Below are 23,000 nucleotides of genomic sequence, written 5' to 3' on the forward strand. Positions count from 1 at the left end.
GAATAGGAGTGGTGATAGTGGGCATCCTTGTCTTGTCCCAGATTTTAGTGGGAAGCTTTTGAGTTTTTCACTGTTGAGAACTATGCTGGCTGTAGGTTTGTCATATATAGCTTTTATTATGTTGAGATATGTTCCCTCTATACCCACTTTGGCGAGAGTTTTTATCATAAATGGGTGTTGAATTTTATCAAATGCTTTTTCTGCATCGATTGAGATGATCATGTGGTTTTTGTCCTTTCTCTTGTTGATGTGATGTATTACATTGATTGATTTGCGTATGTTGAACCAGCCTTGTGTCCCTGGGATGAACCCCACTTGGTCATGATGTATAATCTTTTTTATGTGTTGTTGGATTCTATTTGCTAAAATTTTGGTGAGGATTTTGGCGTCTTTGTTCATCAGTGGTATTGGCCTATAATTCTCTTTTTTTGTAGTGTCTTTGCCTGGTTTTGGTATCAGGGTGATGGTGGCTTCATAGAATGACTTTGGGAGTATTCCCTCCTTTTCAATCGTCTGGAAGAGTTTGAGAAGGACTGGTGTGAGTTCTTCTTTGTATGTCTGGTAGAATTCCCCGGTGAAGCAGTCCGGTCCTGGACTTTTATTTGTAGGGAGCTTTTTAATTGCTATTTCTATTTCCTTTCTAGTGATCGGATTGTTCAAGTGTTCAGTTTCTTCTTGATTCAGTTTTGGTGGACAGAATGTTTCCAGAAACTTGTGCATCTCCTCTAAGTTATCCAGTTTGGTTCCATATAGTTTTTCATAATATTCTCATATGATATTCTGTATTTCTATTTTGTTTGTTGTAATTTCTCCATTTTCCTTTCTTATTTTGCTAATTTGTGCTCTCTCTTTTTTCTTCTTTGTGAGTTTGGCCAGAGGTTTGTCGATTTTATTTACTGTTTCAAAAAACCAGCTTTTGGTTTGGTTGATTTTTTCTATGGTCTTGTTAATCTCTATTGTATTTAATTCCTCTCTGATCTTTATTATTTCCTTCCTTCTGCTGCTTTTTGGGGCTTTTTGTTCTTCTTTTTCTAATTGATTCAGGTGGTGGGTTAACTTGTTTATTTGAGATTGTTCTTCTTTTTTGAGGAAGGCCTGTATCGCTATTAACTTCCCTCTTAGCACTGCCTTTGCTGTGTCCCATAGGTTTTGAGTGGTTGTGCTTTCATTATCATTTGTCTCAAGGTATTTTTTAATTTCAGCTTTGATTTCCTCATTGATCCATTGTTTTTTCAATAACATATTGTTTAATCTCCATGCTTTTCTTTTTTTCTCCTTTGTTCCTCTGTTGTTGATTTCCAGTTTCATGGCATTGTGGTCAGTAAAGATGCTTGAGATAATTTCTATCTTCTTAAATCTGTTGAGGTTTCTTTTGTGTCCAAGTACATGATCGATCCTGGAAAATGTTCCATGTGCACTTGAAAAGAATGTATATTCTATTTTTTGGGGGTGTAAAGCTCTGAAAATATCCACCAAATCTAGTTTTTCTATTGTAGTATTTAATTTCTCTGTTGCCTTGTTTATTTTCTGTCTGGAAGATCTGTCTAGTGATGTTAATGCAGTGTTAAAATCTCCAACTATGATTGTATTCCCATCAATATCCCCCTTTATCTCTGTTAGTAATTCTTGTATGTACTTAGGTGCTCCTATATTGGGTGCATATATATTAATGAGTGTAATATCTTCATCTTGTATCACTCCTTTAATCATTATAAAATGTCCTTCTTTACCTTTCTTTATGGCCTTTGTTTTAAAGTCTATTTTGTCTGAAATCAGTACCGCAACACCTGCTTTTTTGGCTTTTCCATTTGCATGGAATATCCTTTTCCATCCTTTCACTCTCAATCTATATGTGTCCTTGTCCCTAAAGTGGGTCTCTTGTATGCAGCATATTGAAGGTTCTTGCTTTATTATCCTGTCTGCCACTCTATGTCTTTTGACTGGAGCATTTAGTCCATTAACGTTTACAGTAATTAATGATAGATGTGTGTTTATTGCCATTTTGAACTTATCTTTGCAGTTGAATAGGTATATCCTCTTTGTTCCTTTCTTTTTCCTTTTGTGGTTTGGTAATTTTTCCTTTGTATTATCATGGATTTTATTTAATTTTTGTGACTCCCTTGTAAATTTTTGACTTGTGGTTACCCTTTTTTGTAAATCTATTAACCTATACCTGTTTTTATTAAACTGATAATAACATGATCTCAAACCCATCCTACTGTTAAAAAAATTTAAAAAAGAAAGAAAGAAAAATTCTATATTTCCCTGCCTCCCTCTCCCACTCTCAGTGATTTGTATGTCTTCTTTTATAATTTCGTGTTTTCTTTATTTGTAATTCATGAGTTTTCACCTTTCCAGATGTACGTTTCTCATTTCTGTAGCATCCTGCTGCTTTTCTATTTAGAATAGCCCTTTCAATATTTCTTTTAGCATCGGTTTAGTGTTGCCAAATTCCTGCAGCTTTTATTTTGTCTGTGAAACTCTTTATTTCTCCTTCTATCCTAATGGATAGCCTTTCTGGGTAAAGTATCCAAGGCTGCATTTTTTTTTCATTCAGGGCTTTGAATATATCTTGCCCTCCCTTCTGGCCTGTAGTGTTTGTGTAGAGAAATCAGCTGAGAGCCTTATGGGGGTTCCCTTGTAATTCACTCTTTGCTTTTCTCTTGCTGCCTTTAGAATCATTTCTTTATCCTTGACTCTGGCCATCTTGATTATGATATGTCTTGGTGTGGGTCTATTTGGATTCTTCCTGTTTGAGACCCTCTGAGCTTCCTGTACTTGGATATCTGATTCCTTCTTTAAGTTTGGGAAGTTTTCAGTCATGATTTCTTCAAAAACCTTTTCAATCCCCTTTGATCCTTCTTCCCCTTCTGGGACCCCTATTATGGGAAGATTGGGATGCTTTATGTTATCCCATAGGTCCCTTATGCTATTATCATTATTTTTTATTTGCTTATCTTGTAGTTCTTCTGAATGGGTGCTTTCTATTGCCCTTTCTTCTAGATCACTTATTCGTTCCTCTGCATTAACTAGTCGGCTTTGCACAGCTGTTAGATCATTCCTCATCTCTGTCAATGAGTTTACCCATTCTGCTTGGCTCTTTATAGCTTCAATTTCTTTTTTGACTAATTTTATATCTCTAAGCACTATCTCTTTTAATTCCTTCAGCAACTTGATCACTCCTTTTTTGAAATCTTGATCTAGTAGGTTATCGATGTCTATTTCATTGATCTTTCTTTCAGGGGATTCCTCTTGTTCTTTTAATTGGGAAAGGTTTCTCTGCTTCTTCATCTTGCTCATACCTCTCTGGCACTGTGGCTTATGGAGTATCAATTGTCTATTTTGGATCTTAAGGATTTTATCTATCTAATGCCTATTTATGAATAGAACTTAGGTAAAAAAAAGAAAGAGTAATAAGAGAGAGAAAGATAGATTTTTAAAAGAAGGGAGAAAGAGGGTTTGAATACAGTGTATAATGAATAATAGAAGAGCGAGTTGAATCAGAGTATGAATCGGGTTGAGACGTCCCTTTAAAACCTTTAAAAAAAAAGAAAAAAAAGGGGTGGGGAGATGAATAGATGTATTTGAAGCCTGTGTCTAATCAATAACAACAGGACATCAAAACCCAAGAGAAATAGAAATGAATTAAGAAGTAAAAATTAAGAGAGTAATTGAAAATAGAACAGGTAAAAACAGATTTAAGAACAAAACAAAAAAGAAACAAAAAAAACAAAAACAAAAAACAAAACAAAAAAAAAAGTGGTTGTCGGTGTTCTCCTGGAGTCTGTGTGCTTTTAATGTGAAGTCATTCTGTCTTCGTCCTGTTTTGGAAGCTCAGCTTGTTTTCATGGGACCTCCGTTGGCGCCCTCTTCTGTGTTGCTTCCAGCACGTGTCGGCAAGCGGATCGCGCCTCCTCCTAACATGGCGTCAGATGCAGCTCTCCTCTGCTGTGGGTGGGCGGGTCACTGCCCCTCCGGATGCCGCAGTCAGATGTTGCAGACTGGCCAGGCAGGAGGGCGGGTCGTGCCCCCTCCCAGCACCTCGGTCAGGGGCTGTGTTCCTGCCTGACAGGCGGGGAGGCCACTCTCCCTCTGCCTGCGCCGCCGGTAGCTCCGCTGCTCTGTGCGGCTGCGCGCTCCGCCCTGGGCGGCGCTCCGCCCACTTTGCGCTCCGTGGTTGGGCTCGGGGAAGACCGAGGGGTAGCCTCGTTCCTGCTCCGAGCCAAGCCCCAGCTCCTTGTTTGTCTTTGTGGAACAAGTTGTCTGAGGGACCAGGATGGAAGGATCCCACCTGCCCCGGGCTGTAGGCCCGTCTCAGTCTGGCCCTCGAGGCTGCTGAGCCCTTCGGTAGGGATGCAGATTTCGCCTCTGCCCCCGCCTGGGTGCTAAGCGCTGGAGAATATGGCGGCTGTACGTGAGCCCCGCCTCTCTTCCCCTGAAAAGTTTCCACGGGTTTTCAGAGATAGGGGTATGCACCGTTTCTCCGAGAGCACATCAACCTTGCTGTTTTATGGAGGGCCCAGGTTGTTCTGTCCTGTACACCCACAGCCACGGCGCCCAGCCCCTTGCAGTCCCCCGGAGCTGCCTCCGTGCAGCTGCTTCCATCCTCCGCCCAGCTTGTGCAGCCTGGCCCTGCCCGCCGCTACCGGCCCGCGTCTCAGGCTGGGTGTCGGGGGGACGCTCTGTGCCCGTTTAACTTAGTTCTGTCAGACAAGGGCTGCTCTGTACAGATCCGAGCCTCAGAGTCTCCCCCTCCATCCCGCTGGCCTCTCAGTTGGAAAGGGGAGACCCAGTGAGCGAGCGCCTATCCTCCTTTGCCGCTCCCTCCCCACGGGACCCGTCCCGCGCTGCTTTGCCTTTTGTTCTTTCTTTTTTCCTTTTCTCCTACCAGATTTTTGGCGTCTTTATCTTTTGAAGAGGGCGATGTTCTGTCGGAGTTCCGCAGGTGCTCTGGTTGGCTGAGTGAGTCTGTAGATGTGGATCTTGGTGTATTTGTGGGAGAGGGTGACTTACAAGCGTCCTTCTACTCCGCCATCTTGCCTCTATCCAGTCATCTGTTGATGGACATTTAGGCTGTTTCCATGTTTTGGCTATTGTAAATAGTGCTGCTATGAACATTGGGGTGCAGGTGTCTTTTTGAAGTAGGGTTCCTTCTGGATATATGCCCAGGAGCAGGATTCCTGGGTCATATGGTATGTCTATTCGTAGTCTTTTGAGGATTCTCCATACTATTTTCCACAATGGCTTTCCTTGCTTCCCTCTCCCACTCTTAATGATTTAAATGTCTTCTTTTACAATTTTGTGTTCATTCTTTTTGTAATTCATGGCAGTTATCTCTTTTCAGTTATGAGTTTCTCATTTTTGTAGCATCCTGCTTCTTTTCTATTTAGAGTAGACCTGTGAATATTTCTTTTAGCATGGGTTTAGTGTTGCTAAACTCTTTTAGTTTTTGCTTGCTTGTGAAATTCTTTCTCTCTCCTTCTATTCTAACGGATAGCCTTGCTTGATAGAGTATCCTAGGCTGCATCTTTTTTTCATTCAGGACTTTGAATATATCTTGCCACTCCCTTCTGGCCTGTATTCTTTGTGTAGAGAATACAGTGGAGAGCTTTATGGGGGTTCCCTTGTAACTCTCTCTTTGTTTTTCTCTTGCTGCCTTTAGGATCATTTCTTTGTCCTTGACTCTGGCCATCTTGATTATGATATGTCTTTGTGTGTGTCTGTTTGGGTTCTTCCTGTTTAGGACCCTCTGAGCCTCCTGTACTTGGATATCTGATTCCTTTAGGTTTGGGAAGTTTTCAGTGATGATTTCTTCCAATACCTTTTCAATCCCCTTTGTTCTTTCTTCCTCTTCTGGAACCCCTTTTATGCATAGATTGGCATTCTTTATATTATCCTTTAGGCCCCTTATATTGTTTTAACTGTTTTTAAATTTGTTTTTCTCTCAGTCGTTCTGATGGGTGCTTCCTGTTGTCCTGTCTTCGAGGTCACTTATTCATTCCTCTGCATTATCTAACCTGCTTTAGGTCAGATCTCATCTGAGCAAATGAGTTTCCTAATTCTACTTGGTTCTTCTTTATAGGTTTTATTTCATTTTTGACATATTTTATATCTCTAAACACTATTTCTTTTACTTCCTTCAGTACTCTGATCACTCCTTTTTTGAAATCTTGATCAAGGAGGCCATTATTGTCTCTTTCCTTGATCGTGTTTTCAGGGGATTTCTCTTGATCTTTTAATCGGGAGTGTTTCCTTTTCTTCTTCATATTGCTCATATCTCTCTGGCACTGTGGCTTAATGAGTATCAGTTGTCTAGTTCTCCTGAAGACCCTGTGCTCTTAATGATTTTATTGAGAGGTCTTTGTGTCTTCACCCTGTTTCATGAACTCAGCTTACTTTTTCTAGAGGCCCTCTGTGGGCGCCCTCATCTGTGCTGCTCCCAGTGGCTGTTGGCTATCAGATCACAACCCCTCCCAACACTGGGTCAGGTGCTGAGCTCTTACCCGGTGGGCGTGTGGGTCACTTCCCCTCCTGATGCCTGTGTCAGGTGTTGCAGTCAGGTGAGGCAGGTGGGCGGATCGCGCCCCCTCCCAGCACCATGGTCAGGTGCTGCATTCCTGCCAGGAAAGCGGGTTGCTACCTACCCTTTCCCGGTGCCGGTCACTCTGCTACTCTGTGCAGCTTCCCACTCCACCTCGGGTTGGCGCTCCAAAGATGGACTCAGGGAAGACTGTGGAACAGCCCTGTCTCTGCTCCATGTCAAATCTCACCTCCTTGTTTGTCTTGGCAGCACAAGTTGTCTGAGGTGCTGGGGCAGAAAGATCCTATCTGCCTCCAGCTGTAAACAAGTCTCAGTTCTGCCTAGGATGTTGTGGAGCCCCCGGGTGTGGATTCAGATCTCAGCCCTACCCCCGCCTGGGTGCTGTGAGCAGAAGGATATCGCAGCTGTGGCTGAGCCCCGCCTCTCTTCTCGTGAGAAGTGCCAGTAATGGTGGTGCAGGTCTGAGGAGACAAAGGCTATGGTGCCCCTCCCCCCAGGGCACACCAGCTGTGTTGCTTTGCTTTTTTTTTTTGCAATTTATGGGGGACTGAGGTTCCTCTGCTCAATATCCCCTCCCAGCCATGGCGCACAGCACCCTGCAGTCCCCTGGGGCTGCCTCAGTGCAGTCACCCCAGTCCTCTGCCTGGCTCTGGCCACCTGCCCCAGCCCCAGCTGCCGGCTCGTGTCTTTACTGGGTGTCTCGGGGACCCTTTGTGCCCCATTTAACTCAGTTCTGTCAGTCAAGGGGTGCTCAGGGCAGATCTGAGCCTCAGAAGTTCCCTCTCTGTCCCACTGGTCTCTCCGTTGGAAAGGGGAAACCCAGCGAACGAGCACCAGTCCTCCTTTGCTGCTCCCTCCCCACAGGATCAGTCCTGCACTGTTTTGCTTTTTCTTCTTTCTTTTTCCCTTTTTTCCTACCAGATTTTTGGCATCTTTGTTTTTTGAAGAGGGCGTTTTTCTGTCGGAGTTCAGCAGGTGCTCTGGTTGGCTGAACGGGTCTGTAGATGTGAGTTTTGGTGTATTTGTGGGAGAGGGTGAGCTACAAGCATCAATCTACTCTGCCATCTTGCTTCTCAGATTTCTTCATTTATTTTAATCTTTTATTTCTTTCATCAAAGTTTTGTAGTTTTCCTTATATAGATCTCACACATATTTTTGTTAGATTTATACCTAAGCATTTCATGTTTTGAAAGCTAATGTAAATGCTATTGTGTTTTTAAATTTATATACATTTATTGACATATAGTCAGTTTGCAATATTGTGTCAATTTCTGGCATACAGCATAATGCTTCAGTCATACATGAATACACAAATATTCATTATCATATTCTTTTTCACCAGAAGTTATTGCAAGATATTGAATATAGTTCCCTGTGCTATACAGTATGAACTTGGTGTTTATCTATTTTATATATATGTATTATATATATTATATATAATATATATATTAGTTATATATATATATTAGCAACTGCATATATATATTAGTATCTGCAAACCTTGAACTCTCAATTTATCCTTGACCACTCCCTTCTCCCCCTGTGATAACCATAAGTTTGTTTTCTATGTCTGTGAGTCTGTTTCTGTTTCTCACATAAGTTTGTTTCTCTTTTCTTTTTAGATTCCACATATACGTGATATCATATGGTTTTTTCTTTCTCTTTCTGCCTTACTTCACTTAAAATGACACTCTCCAGTTTCATCCACGGTGTTGCAAATGGTGTTATGTTGTCATTTTTATGGCTGAATAGTGTTCCATTGTATAAATACATCACAACTTCTTTATCCAGTCATCTGTTGATGGATATTTGGGTTATTTCCATGTCTTGGCTATTGTAAATAGTGCTTCTATGAACATTGGGGTGCATGTAACTTTTTCAATTAAGGTTTCCTCTGGATATATGCCCAGGAGTGAGATTGCTGGATCATATGGTAAGTCTATTTTTAGTCTTTTAAGGAATCTCCATACTGTTTTCCACAACCGCTGCACCAAAATATATTCCCACCAACAGAGTAGGATGGTTCCCTTTTCTCCACACCCTCTCCAGCATTTATTTTTTGTGGACATTTGAATGATGGCCATTCTGACTGGAGTGAGGTGACACCTCATTGTAGTTTTGATATGCATATCTCTGATAATTAGCGATATTAAGCATTTATTCATGTGTCTATTGGCCATTTGTATGTTTTCTTTGGAGAATTGCTTGTTTAGATCTGCTGCCCATTTTCAGATTTGTTTGTTTGTTTTTTTGTTATTAAGTTGTACGAGCTATTTATACATTCTGGAAATTAAACCTTTATCAGTTGTATCATTTGCAAATATTTTCTCGCATTCAATAGGCTGTCTTTTTGTTTTGCTTAACGTTTATTTTGCTGGGTAAAAGCTTATAAGTTTAATTAGGTCCTATTTGTTTATTTTTGCTCTTATTTCTATTGCCTGGGTAGACTGCCCTAGGAGAACATTGTTAAGATTTATGTCAGAGAATATTTTGCTTATGTTTTCTTGTAAGAGGCTTATACTACCTTGTCTTATGTTTAAGTCTTTAAGCTATTTTGAGTTGATTTTTGTATATGGTGTTTGGGAGTATTCTAACTTCCTTGATTTACATACTGCTGTCCAATTTTCCCAACACTATTTGCTGAAGAGATTCTCTTTACTCCATTGTGTATTCTTGCCTCCCTTTGTCAAAGATTATTTGACCAAAAATTTGTGGATTTATTTCTGGGCTCTCTATTCTGTTTCATTGATCTATATGCCTATTTTTGTACCAATACCATGCTGTTTTGATTACTGTAGCTCTGTAGTATTGTCTGAAGTCTGGGAAGGGTATTCCTCTGGCTTCATTCTTTTTCTTCATTATTGCTTTGGCTATTCTGTGTCTTTTGTGATGCCACATAAAGTTTAGGATTATTTGTTCTTGTTTTGTGAAAAATATCCTAGGTAATTTGATAGGGATCAAATTAAATCTGTAGATTACTTTGGTTTGGATGGCCATTTTAACAATATTAATGTTTCCAATCTAAGAACATGGGATACCTTTCCATTTCTTTAAGTCATCTTTAATTTCTTTAGTCAATGTTTTGTAGTTCTCTGTGTATAAGTCTTTCACTTCATTAGATTTATTCTTAATTATTTTATTTTTTGGTTGCAATTATTTCCTTTTTAAAAAAATTTAAAAATATTTAATATTTTTGTTGGGGGGTCATTCGGTCTATTTATTTATTATTATATTTTAATGGACATACTGGTGGTTGAACACAGGACCTCATGCATGCTAGGCATGTGGTCTACCACTTGAGCTATATACTACCCCCAGATACAATTTTAAAAGGGATTGTATCTTTACTTTCCTTTTCTGATATTTCATTGTTAGTGTAATGAATTGCAACTGATTTCTGTATGTTAATCTTGTATCCTGCTACCTTGTCAAATTCTTTTATCAGCTCTAGTAGATTTTGTGTGGAACCTTTAGGGTTTTCTATATATATATAGTATCATGTCATCTGCATGTATTGACAATTTTACCTGTTTTCTTCCAATTAGGATCTCTTTTCTTTTTCTTGTCTAATTGCTATGGCTAGGACTTCCAATACTATATTGAATAGAAGTGGTGAGAGTGGGCATCCTTGTATTGTTCCACATTTTAGCAGGAAGACTTTCAACTTTTCACTGTTGAGTATTATGCTGGCTATAGGTTTGGCATAAACAGCTTTTATTATGTTGAGATGTATTCCTTTTATACCCACTTTGGTTAGATTTTATACCATAAGTGTGGGCTGTATTTTATCAAATGCTTTTTTCTGCATCTTTTGATGATTGTGTGATTTCTGTCCATCCTCTTGAAGATGTGGTGCATCATGTTGATTGATTTGCATGTGTTGAACCACCTTTGTGTCCCTTGAATGAATCCAACTTGATCATGGGGTATAATCTTTTTTATACATTGTTGGATTCTATTTGTTAACATTCTGTTGAGTAGTTTTGCATCTATGTTGATCAAGGAAATTGGCCTATAGTTTTCTCTGGTAGTGTCTTTGTCTGGCTTTGGTATCAGGGTAATGGTGGCTTCATAGTATGAGTTGGGAGCATTCCATTCTCTTGAATCTTCTGGAAGAGTTTGAGAAGGATTGGAATGAGCTCTTTTTTGTATGTTTGACAGAATTCTGCAGTGAAGCCATCTGGTCCTAGACTTTTGTTTGCAGGCAAGTTTTTTTTATTACTGATTATATTTCACTTCAAGTGATTGGTCTTTTCAAATGTTCTATTTCTTCTTGATTCAGTTTTGATGGCCTTTAGGTTTCTAGAAACTTGTCCATTTCTTCTAAGTGGTCCAATTTATTGACATATATTTGTTCATAATAGTCTCATGATATTTTGTATTTCTGTGGTGTTGTTTTCTAATTTCTCCATTTTCTTTTTTTACTTTGTTATTTGTGTCCTCTCTCTTCTTCTTGATGAGCCTAGTCAGAGGTTTATCAATTATGTTTACTATTTCAAAAGACCAGCTCTTGGTTTGATTGATTTTTCTATTTTTTAATGTCCATTTTATTTATTTCCTCCCTGAACTGTATTATTTTTTTTCCTTCTGCCGACTTTAGGTTTTGTTTGTTCTTCATTTTCTAATTCTTTTAGGTGGTAGTTTAGATTGTTTATTTGAAGTTGTTCTAGTTTTTTAAGGAAAGCCTGTATCACTATGAAATTCCCTATTAAGACTACTTTTGCTGCATCCCATAGATTTTTGTGTGGTTGTGTTTTCATTGTCATTTGTCTCAAGGTATTTTTTAATTTATTCTTAGATTTCATCATTGATCCATTGGCTTTTTAGTAGCATGTTTTTTAGTCTTCTTGCTGTCATTTTTTTCTCATTTGTTTTTCTGTGGTTAATTTGTAGTTTCATGCCATTGTGGTCTGAGAAGAGGCTTGAAATAATTTCTATCCTTTTAAATTTATTGAGACTTCTTTTGTGACCTGTCCTATGTGGTCTATCCTAGAGCATGTTCCATGAGTACCTGAAAAGAATGTATATTATTTTTTGGGGGGTTGTAATATCCTAAAAATATCAACCAAATACAACTGTTCGATTGTATCAGTTAGTATCTCCAATGCCTGATTGATTTTCTGTCTGGAAGACCTGTCCAATGATGTTAGTGAGGTGTTAAAGTCCCCTAATATTATTGTAATCCCATTCATTTTTCCCTTTATGTCTGGTTGTATTTGTTTTATATATTTTTGTGCTCCTATTTTGGGGCATATATATTAATGAGTGTAATATAATATCCACATCTTGTGTTGCTGCTTTGATCATTATATAGTGTCCTTCTTTATCTTTCTTTATGGTCTTTGTTTTAAAGTCTATTTTGTCTGATATGAGTATTGCTACTGTGGCTTTCTTGTCATTTTAATTTGAGTGAAATATCTTTTCCATCCTCTCACACTTTCTTTTTTTTTTTTAACAGTTCTTATTGATTCATAATCATTTTACAATATTGTGTCAAATTCCAGTGTAGAGCACAATTCTTCAGTAATACATGAACATATATATATTCATTGTCACATTTTTTTCTCTGTGAGCTACCATAAGATCTTGTGCATATTTCCCTGTGCTATACAGTATAATCTTGTTTATCTATTCTACAATTTTGAAATCCCGACTATCCCTTCCCACACTCTGCCCCCTTGGCAACCACAAGTTTTTATTCTATGTTTATGAGTCTGTTTCTGTTTTGTATTTATGCTTTGTTTATTTGTTTTTTTTTTTTTTAGATTCCACATATGAGTGATCTCATATGGTATTTTTCTTTCTGTTTCTGGCTTACTTCACTTAGAATGACACTCTCCAGGAGCATCCATGTTGCTGCAAATGGCGTTATGTTGTTGGTTTTTATGGTTGAATAGTATTCCATTGTATAAATAGACCACAGCTTCTTTATCCAGTCATCTGTTGATGGACATTTAGGCTGTTTCCATGTCTTGGCTATTGTAAATAATGCTGCTATGAACATTGGGGTACAAGTGTCATTTTGAAATAGGGTTCCTTCTGGATATACGCCCAGGAGTGGGATTCCTGGGTCATATGGTAAGTCTATCCCTAGTCTTTTGAGGAATCTCCATACTGTTTTCCACAGTGGCTACACCAAACTGCATTCCCACCAGCAGTGTAGGAGGGTTCCCTTTTCTCCACAGCCTCTCCAGTATTTGTCCTTTGTGGATTTTTGAATGATGGCCATTCTGACTGGTGTGAGGTGATACCTCATTGTAGTTTTGATTAGCATTTCTCTGATAATTAGTGATATCGAGCATTTTTTCATGTGACTTTTGATCATTTGTATGTCTTCCTTGGAGAATTGCTTGTTTAGGTCTTTTGACCATTTTTGGATTGAGTTGTTTGGTTGTTGCTTAGAAGTTATATGAGCTGCTTATATATTCTGGAGATCAAGCCTTTGTCAGTTTCATTTGCAAAAATTTTCTCCCATTCCGTAGGTTGTCTTTTTGTTTTGCTTATGGTTTTCTTTGCTGTGCAGAAGCTTGTAAGTTTCACTAGGTCCCATTTGTTTATTCTTGCTTTTATTTCTATTGCTTGAGTAGACTGTTCAAAGAGAACATTTTTGAGATGTATATCAGATAATGTTTTATCTGTATTTTCTTCTAGGAGATTTATTGTATCTTTTCTTATGTTTAAGTCTTTGATTCATTTTGAGTTGATTTTTCTGTGTGGTGTAAGGGAGTGTTCTAGCTTCATTGCTTTACATGCTGCTGTCCAGTTTTCCCAACATCATTTGCTGAAGAGACTGTCTTTATTCCATTGTATATTCCTGCCTCCTTTGTCGAAGATGAGTTGACCAAATGTTTGTGGATTCTTTTCTGGGCTCTCTATTCTGTTCCATTGGTCTAGATGTCTGTTTTTGTACCAATACCATGCTGTCTTGATGAGAACTTTTAAGATTTACTCTCAGCAACACTGAAATATACAATACATTATTATTAAATACAGACACCATGGTGTACATTGCATCCTCATGACATTTAGTTTATAGCTGCAAGTTTGTGCTCTTTAACCTCCTTCACCCTCCAGCCCTGCTTCTGCCTCTGTCAACCACCAATCTGTTCTCTGTATCCATGAGCTTAGTTTATTATTTGCTTGTTTGTTTGCTTTTAAGATTCCACACATATGTGATATCATACAGTACAAAAAAGGGTAACCACAAGCCAAAAACTTACAAGGGAGTCACAAAAACTAAATAAAGTCCATGATAATACAAAGGAAAATTACCAAACCACAAAAGGAAGAAGAAAGGAACAAAGAGGATATACCAAATCAACTGCAAAGATAAGTTCAAAATGGCAATAAACACACATCTATCATTAATTACTGTAAATGTTAATGGACTAAATGCTCCAGTCAAAAGGCACAGAGTGGCAAACTGGATAATAAAGCAAGAACCTTCAATATGCTGCATACAAGAGACCCACTTCAGGGAGAAGGACACATAGATTGAGAGTGAAAGGATGGAAAATGATATTCCATGCAAATGAAAAAGCCAAAAAAGCAGGTGTTGCAGTACTGATTTCAGACAAAATAGACTTTAAAACAAAGGCCATAAAGAAAGATAAAGAAGGACATTTTATAATGATTAAAGGAGTGATACAAGTTGAGGATATTACACTCGTCAATATATATGCACCCAATATAGGAGCACCTAAGTACATTGAAACAATTACTAACAGAGATAAAGGGGGATATTGATGGGAATACAATCATAGTTGGAGATTTAAACACCGCATTAACATCACTAGACAGATCTTCCAGACAGAAAATAAATAAGGCAACAGAGAAATTAAATGATACAATAGAAAAACTAGATTTGGTGGATATTTTCAGAGCATTACATCCCCGCAATATAGGATATACATTCTTTTCAAGTGCACAGTACTTATCTTCCTATGTTTGAGTTATTTCACATAGCATAATGCCCTCAAGGTCTATTTTGTTGCAAATGGCAAGATTTCATTCTTTTCTATGGCTAAATAACATCCTATTGTATAGATATAACACATTTTCTTTCTCCATTCATTTATTGATCGACATGTAGGGTCCTTCCATATCTCGGCTATTGTTAATAATGCTGTAATGAACATGAAGTGCACATATCTTTTTGAGTTAGTGTTTTTGTTTTCTTCAGATAAATACCCAGAGATCGAATTGCTTGATCACATGGTAGTTCAATTATTAGCTTTTTGGGGAAGCTCCATACTGTTTTCCATAGTGACTGTAGCAATTTGCATTCACCCCAACTGTGTATATGTATTCCTTTTCCACCACGTCCTTGCAAACACTTGTTATTTCTTGTCTGTTTCATAATAGCCATTCTAACAGGTGTGAGGTGATATCTCGTGGTTTCGATTTACATTTCTATGGTGATTAGTGATCTTTGGCATCTTTTCATGTGCCTGTTGGCCATCTGTATGTCTTCTTTGGAAAAATGTCTATTCAAATACTCTGTCCGTTTTTAAAATCAGGTTATTTTATTTCCTACAGAGTTGCATGAATTCTTTATATATTTTAGATATTATCTTCTTATGAGATATATGATTTGCAAATATTTGCAAATGATTGCAAAAAACCCCCCACATTTAGTGGGTTTGGTTTTCATTTTGTTGATGGTTTCCTTTGCAGTGCAGAAACTTTTTAGTTTGATGTAGTCCCACTTGTTTATTTTTGCTTTTGTTACCATTGCTTTTGGTGCCTAATCCAAAAGTATTGCCAAGACCAATGTAAAGGACCTTACTGCCTATATTATCTTTGAAGAGTTTTGTGGCATCTAGCCTAAATTTCAAATTTTTTATCCATTTTAGTTAATTTTTATGTTTGGTGTAAGAAAGTAATCGAGTTTTTTTCTTTTGCTTATGGCCATCCAGTTTTCTAACACCATTTACTGAAGAGATTGTTCTTACCTTATTATATATTCTATATATTATGGGTCCTAAGTGTAATCGACTATACATATGTGATTTATTTCTGGGATCACTATTATGTTCCATTGATCTATTTTTATGCCAATATCTTATTGTTTTGATTACTATAGCTTAGTAATATATGTAGTTTGAAATCAGGAAGTGTGATGCCTTTATCTGTGTTCTTTCTAAAGCTTGCTTTAGCTAATGAGGTCTTTGGTGGTTTTATAAATTTTTGAATTTTTTGATCGATCTCTTTGAAAAATTTCATTAGAATTGTATTTTATTTATTTTTAAATTGAAGTATGTTTCATTTATAATATTAATTTGAGGGTTTTTTTTGTATTGAGTAGTTTGTTTTTTAAGTTGTATGAGCTATTTATATATTCTAAAAATTAAGCCTTTTTCAGTAGCATTACTGAATTCTGTAGGTTGTCATTTTGTTTTACTTATGGTTTCCTTTGCTGTGCAAAGGCTCATAAGTTTAATTAAGTCCCACTTGTTTATGTTGGCTCTTATTTCTATTACCTGGGTAGACTGCCCTAGGAGAACATTTATAAGATTTACATCAGAGTATTATATGCCTATGTTTTCTTCTCGGAGGTTTATCATGTCTTGTGTTATATTTAAGTGTTTAAGCCATTTTGAATTTACTTCTGAGTATGGAGTGAGGGAGTGTTCTAACTTCACTGATTTACATGCTGTCATCCAGTTTTCCCAGCAACACTTACTGAAGAGACTGTCTTTTTTCCACTGTATATTCTTGTCTCTTTTGTTGAAGACTGTTGGTCTGTGGGTTTATTTCTGGGCTCTCTTCTGTTCCATTGATCCATATGTCTGTTTTTTCTGTCATGCAATTTTGATTATCGTGGCTCTGTAGTATTGTCTGAAGTCTGGGAGAGGTTATACCTCCATCTTCATTCTTTTTCTTCAGTATTTCTTTAATTCTAGGTCTCTTGTGATTCAATATAAATTTTAAGATTGTTTACTCTAGTTTTGTGAAAAATGTCCTGGGTAATTTGATAGGGGTTACATTAAATCTGTAGATTATCTTGGGCAGTGTGACCATTTTAACCATATTGATTCTTCCAATCGAAGAGCATGGAATATCTTTCCATTTCTTTAAGTCATCTTTAATTTCTTTCATCAATATTTTCTAGTTCTTCACATATAAGTTTTTCATTTCCTTGGTCAGATTTATTCCTACGTGCTTCATTTTTTTGAATGTGATTTAAAAAGTGGCTGTTTCTTTACTCTGTTTTCCTGCTGTTTCATTATTAGTGTAAAGAAATGCAACTAATTTCTGTATGTTAATCTTGTATCCTGCTACCTTGCTGAATTCTTTTATCAGCTGTAGTAGTTTGTGTGTGGAGTTTTTAGGGTTTTCTACATATAATATCATGTCATCCTCATATAGTGACAATTTTACCTCTTCCAATTTGGATCACTTTTATATCTTTTTCTTGACTGATTGCTGTGGCTAAGACTTCCAAGACTATGTTGAATAAAAGTGGTGATAGTGGGCATCCTTGTCTTGTTCCAGATTTTAGTGGGAAGGCTTTCAGTTTTTCACCATTGAGTATAATGCTGGCTGCAGGTTTGTATAAATAGCTTTTATTATGTTGAGATATGTTCTCTGTATACCTACTTTGCTGTTTTTTTTAATGAATGGGTGTTGAATTTTATCAAATGCTTTTTCTGCATCTATTGAGATGATCATGTGATTTCTGTCCTTTCTCTTGTTGATGTGGTGTACCACATTGATTGATTTGTGAATGTTGAACCATTCTTAAGTCCCTGGGATGAATCCAACTTGATCATGAGGTATGACTTTTTTTATGTACTGTTGGATTCTGTTTGCTAAAGTTTTGTTAAGGAGTTTTGCATTTATGTTCATCAGTGATATTGGCCTATAATTTTTTTTTGGTAGTGTCTTTTTCTGGTTTTGGTATCAGGATGATAGTTGGTGGCTTCATACAATGAGTTTGAGAGTACTCCCTCCTTTCCAATCCTTTAGAAGAGTTTGAGAAGGATCAGAATGAGCTCTTTGTATGTTTGGCAGAATTACCCAGTGAAGCCATCTCATCCTGGACTTCTGTTTGCTGGGAGGTTTTTTCCCTTGCTGATTCTATTTCTAGTGTTTGGTCTGTTCAACTGGTCTGTTTCTTCTTGATTCAGTCTTCATGTACTGTTTGTTTCCAGAAACTTGTCCATTTTGTCTAAGTTGTCTAATTTTTTCCATATACTTGTTCATAGTATCTTTTATGATTTTTTGTATTTTTGTGGTTTTGGTTGTAATTTCTCCATTTTCCTTTCTCATTTTGTTTAATTGTGTTCTCACTCTTTTTCACTTGGGGAGATTGACCAGAGGTTTGTCGATTTTGTTTTCTCTTTAAAAACCAGCTCTTGGTTTGACTGATTTTTCTATTGTTATTTTAATCTCTATTTTATTTATTTCCTCCCTGATATTTCTTATTTCCTACCTTCTGCTGACTTTAGTTTTGTCTGTTCTTCTTTGTCTAATTCTTTCATGTGATAGGTTAGGTTGCTTATTTGAGATTCTTCTTCTTTTTTGAAGAAGGCCTGTATTTCTATGAAATTCCCTTTTAGGCTGCTTTTGCTGCATCACTTAGATTTTGTGTGGGTGTGTTTTCATTGTCATTTGTCTCAAAGTATTTTTAAATTTCTTCTTTGATTTCATCACTGACCCATTGGTTTCTTAGTAGCATGTTGTTTAATCTTCACGCTGGCATTTTTTCTCCTTTGTTTTTCTGTGGTTGATTTCTAGTTTCATGCCATTGTGGTCAGAGAATAGGCTTGAAATAATTTCTATCCACTTAAATTTTCTAAGGCTCCTTTTGTGCACAAGTACATGATCTATCCTAGAGTATGTTTCATGCACACCTAAAAAGAATATATATATATATATATATATATATAAATTTGGAGGGGGATGTAATGTCTTAAGAACATCAACCAAGTCCAACTGTTCTATTGTATCATTTAGTATCTCCAATGTCTGATTGATTTTCTGTCTGGAAGACCTGTCCAATGGTGTTAGTGGGGTGTTAAAGTCTCCTACTATAATTGCATTCCCATTAATTTCTCCCTTTATGTCTGGTAGTATTTGTTTCATATATTTTTGTGCTCCTATTTTGGGTGCATATATATTAATGAGTGTAATATAATATCCTCATCTTTTGTTGCTCCTTTGATCATTATATAGTGTCTTTCTTTATCTTTCATTATGGCCTTTGTTTTAAAGCCTATTTTGTGTGAAATCAGCATTGCTACTCTTGCTTTCTTGTCATTTCAATTTGCATGAAATATCTTTTCCCATCCTCTCACTTTCAATCTATGTGTGTCCTTCATCCTAAAGTGATTCTCTTGTATGCAACAAATTGCAGGTTCTTGTTTTGTTGTCTGTCACTCTATGTCTTTTGATGGGAGCATTTAGTCCATTGACATTTATAGTAATTATTGATAGATCTGTGTTTATTGCCTTTCTGAAGTCTTTTTTCATTTGATTTGTTATTTCCTCTTTGTTTCTTTCTTTTTCTTTTTGCAGTTTGATAATTTTCTCTTGTATTATATTGGTTTGCCTTTTGTTTTTGTGACTCTTGTATACTTTTGATTTGTAATTACTTTGTTTTTCAAGTATGTTAACCCATTACTATATCTATTTGCTTTAAACTGATAGTCATATAAGCTCAAAGTCATCCTGGAAAGAATGAAAAAAAATCTATATTTTCTTGCTCCCCTCTCTCACATTTAATGATTTTGATGTCCTCTTTTATATATTCATGTTTATTCTATTGAAACTCATTGTACTTATCACATTTCCAATTATGGTTTTCTCTTTTCTATAGTGTTTTGCTTCTTTTCTATTTAGAGTAGACCTTTCAATATTTCTTTTAGCATATGTTTAGTATTGCTGATTTTTAAAAATTTTTTGCTTGTTTGTGAAATTCTTTATCTCTCTATTCTGAAGGATAGTCTTGATGGATAGAGTATCCTAGGCTATAGTATTTTCCCATTCAGAACTTTGAATATATCTTGCCACATCTTTCTGGCCCGTAATGTTTTTGTAGAGAAATCAGTGGAAAGCCTTATGAGAATTCCCTTGTAAGTAACTCTTTGTTTTTCTCTTGATGCCTTTAGAATCATTTCTTTTTCCTTAATCTTGGCCATCTTAATTATAATATGTCTTGGTATAGGTCTATTTGGGTTCTTCTTGTTTGGGACCTTCTGTGCTTTCTGTACTTGGATATCTGATTCCTTCTTTAAATTTGGGAAGTTTTCAGTCATGATTTCTTCAAATACCTTTTCAATCTGATTTTTCTCTTTCTTCTCCTTCTGAGACCCCTAGCATGCCAGACTGGCACACTTTATATTATCCCATAGGCCCCTTTTATTGCATTCATTACTTTTCACTTGCTTTTCTGTCAGTGATTCTGATTCAGTGATTTCTGTTATCCTGTCTTCTAAGTCACTTATTTGTTCCTCTCCATTATCTAGCTTGCTTTTTATTGCCCTTCACTCTGGCTCTTATCTGAGTTATTGAGTTTTCTGTTTTTAATTTGCTCCTCTTTATTGCTTCTATTTCCTTTTTATAGTATTCTGCATTTTTATTCATAGCCTTTCATTTCCTTCAGTGCCTTTATGACTCCCTTTTTGAATTCATGATCTAGTTGACTATTGAAGTCTATTTTATTGATTATTCTTTAAGGGGACTTCTCTTGTTCTTTTAACTGGGAGTAGTTCCTCTGCTTCTTATTTTACTTATATCTCTCTGGCACTTTGTATTATTGAGTATCAGTTATCTATTCTGGTTTGAAGAGCTTTTTTTTTTTTTAAAGAGGATGTATTCTTGTGTAGACTGTGCACTTCTAATAATTTTGCTATGAGGTCTGTTTTTAGTATGGATGGTTCCCACATCTTTCTTCTGTTTGTGTTGGCTGTTATCCCTTTGATTGGGAGTCTGGCTTGTGTTGCTGTGATCAGAGCCTGCTCTGGTTGTTTAGTGGGGCCTCCTTTTTTTGTTCTGTGGTTGTCACAGTACTTACAGGGGCCATGTATATTCCCCTTTATTGTAATGGAGGCTTCCATACCTGTTTCTGTGCTGCAGTACATGGTAGTTGGGGTTGGAGTGCTTGAAGTACTCTTTGTTGATGCTCCCCTTGTCTCTGATTTAGCTGTGGGAATGTCAGTACTCTGCTCTGGTGTCCCCTAGTTTCTCTGCCCTCAGAGCTACCAGTGCAGATCTGCTGGCCTCTGGGTCACACCTGTATTGTGCTGTGCTATGTGATTATCAGTGCTCCCAATGCCTTGTCTGCATACATTATGCAGGTCTGCTGAAAATGCTGCAGAAGCAGTTGCCTCACTGTGAGCCAAAACTCCACTCCTTGCTCATTTGTCTTAGAAATGTGGATCCACAAAGGCACTTGTGGAGCAAATTGACCCCCTCTGCCTGGAGCTGTAAACAAATTTCAGTCCCACCTGTGAAGTTCAGAGCCCCTGGGTATGAATTCAGGTTTCAACCCTACAACTGCCTGGGAGCTGTACACCAGGGAATATGGTAGCTATGGTTGAGCCCTGCCTCTCTTATTGCGAGAATGCACCAGCAATGGTGCCCGGGACCTGTGGTAACAATAATATGGCCCAGCTGCATTGTGCTCTTCCCCACAATGTTCACCAGTGGTGTTGCTTTTTTAAAAATGGAGGCCCTACACTGTTCTGTTCTGTATACACTCCCAGCCATATCGCACAGCACACTCCAGCCCCCTGAGTCTGTCTCTGCACAGTCAGACTTATCCCTCTGCCTGGCCTTGGCAGCCAGTCTTGGCCCACTTTTACTAGCTCGTGTCTAAGGCTGAAGATTTCTGGAACCCTTTGTGCCAGTTTCTCTCAGTTCTGTCGACCAAGCAGCTGTTGTGCACTCCTCCAAGCCTTGGACGTTCTCTTTCCATCCCTGCTTACCTCTCTGTTGGAGAGGGGGCATCCTCCTTTGCCACTCCCTCCCCATGGGACAGGTCCCATACTAATGTCCTTTTTATTCTTCTTTTTTTCCCTCCTACCAGATTTTGTGAGGAATTTTGTCTTTGAAATAGGCCATGTTCTGGCAAAGTTCAGCAGGTGTTCTGAGTGAATTGGTGTGTTCATGGACGTCTCTTTTGGTGTATTCATGGGAGAGGGTGAGCTAAGAGCCTTCTACTCCACCATCTTGACACCCTTTCTGAGTTTCTTCTTTTTTTTGGCACTTCCAATGCAGTGGTGCTTACCAAAAAAGGGCCCACAAATTTACAGTGTTCTGAGATCTAATCTCACCTTTTAAGCTTCTGAATTTTCCATGGTTGGGGTCACTAAAGGGTTAACAGGAGGTAGATATTGAGAGATACATTTAATTGTCTCAGTAGGCCATTTAAAAGTCAATTGAAAATGCAAAGTCATGTCATTAGAATGAAAAGCCAGGATATTTTTGACAGCCAAAGAAACCAAAGTTTACAGTCTGAGTACCCAAAACCATTTATGTTTATTCAGGAGTGTAAAATACAAAACATTGCTTTAAGATATGAAATTATTTTTTCTGAGATATAGAAATCATATTGGCTGAACAAAATAAAAAGCTCAGTGTACAATAAAAGAGAGCTTGGATAACTGATGAGGTTTGAAAGGGCCTTTAGAGGCCAGAGGAATGTGCTTGCGGACATGGTATGTTGATGCCACAGTGTATTATATAGCCATTAGGAATTATAAACATTAAGTTCTTTCTAATATCAGTGTTCTAGGATAGCATGAAATATTCCTAAGATGTTCCTCCAAATAAAATCACAGGTTTTATGTCATGGGTCATGTGTTCATGTAATTAAAAATTTAAGCATGCAGTTAAACTAAACCTGGTTTAAAAAAGAAAACAAATAAATCATCTAAAACCACCCTTGCTTCTGCTCCTTATATTTTGAAGCTGTTAAAAAGTCCAGCAGGTTAGCATAACAAATTAAGAAGTTATGAGTTATAGAGTCAGACTGCCTAGATTTAGTCAGAACTTTTGGTTCTGATGCTTAACCAGCTGTCTGACATTTAGTAAGTTACTTAACCTCTTTGTGCCTCAGTTTTTAAATCAGCAAACAGGGGCAATAATGGTACCTACCTCACAGAGCAGTTGTAAGCATTAAGTGAATTGATACAGATGAAGCACTTAAAACAGAGCAAAAGCTCATTAAATGTTAGGCACCATGATTTAAAGGCATAATTTTCAACCTCAAGGAATTTATAATTCTACAAAGTGATTATTTCACTTTGGGAGAAAATGCTAATACATATGGAAAAACTGGGAACAATTTAAGTATTAAACAGTCTGGTAAACAGTATTAAACACCGTGGTAACAGGCTATAAATGCATATAATATTAAAGAAGAACAAATTCATAGTAAGCTTGTAGGTGACTAAAGTATGTTATGTTTCTGTGTAGGAGGAAGTGAGACTGAGGGTGGAAGTGAGAACAC

Source organism: Vicugna pacos, chromosome X (assembly GCF_048564905.1).
Source record: "Vicugna pacos chromosome X, VicPac4, whole genome shotgun sequence".
NCBI classification, from domain to species: domain Eukaryota; kingdom Metazoa; phylum Chordata; class Mammalia; order Artiodactyla; family Camelidae; genus Vicugna; species Vicugna pacos.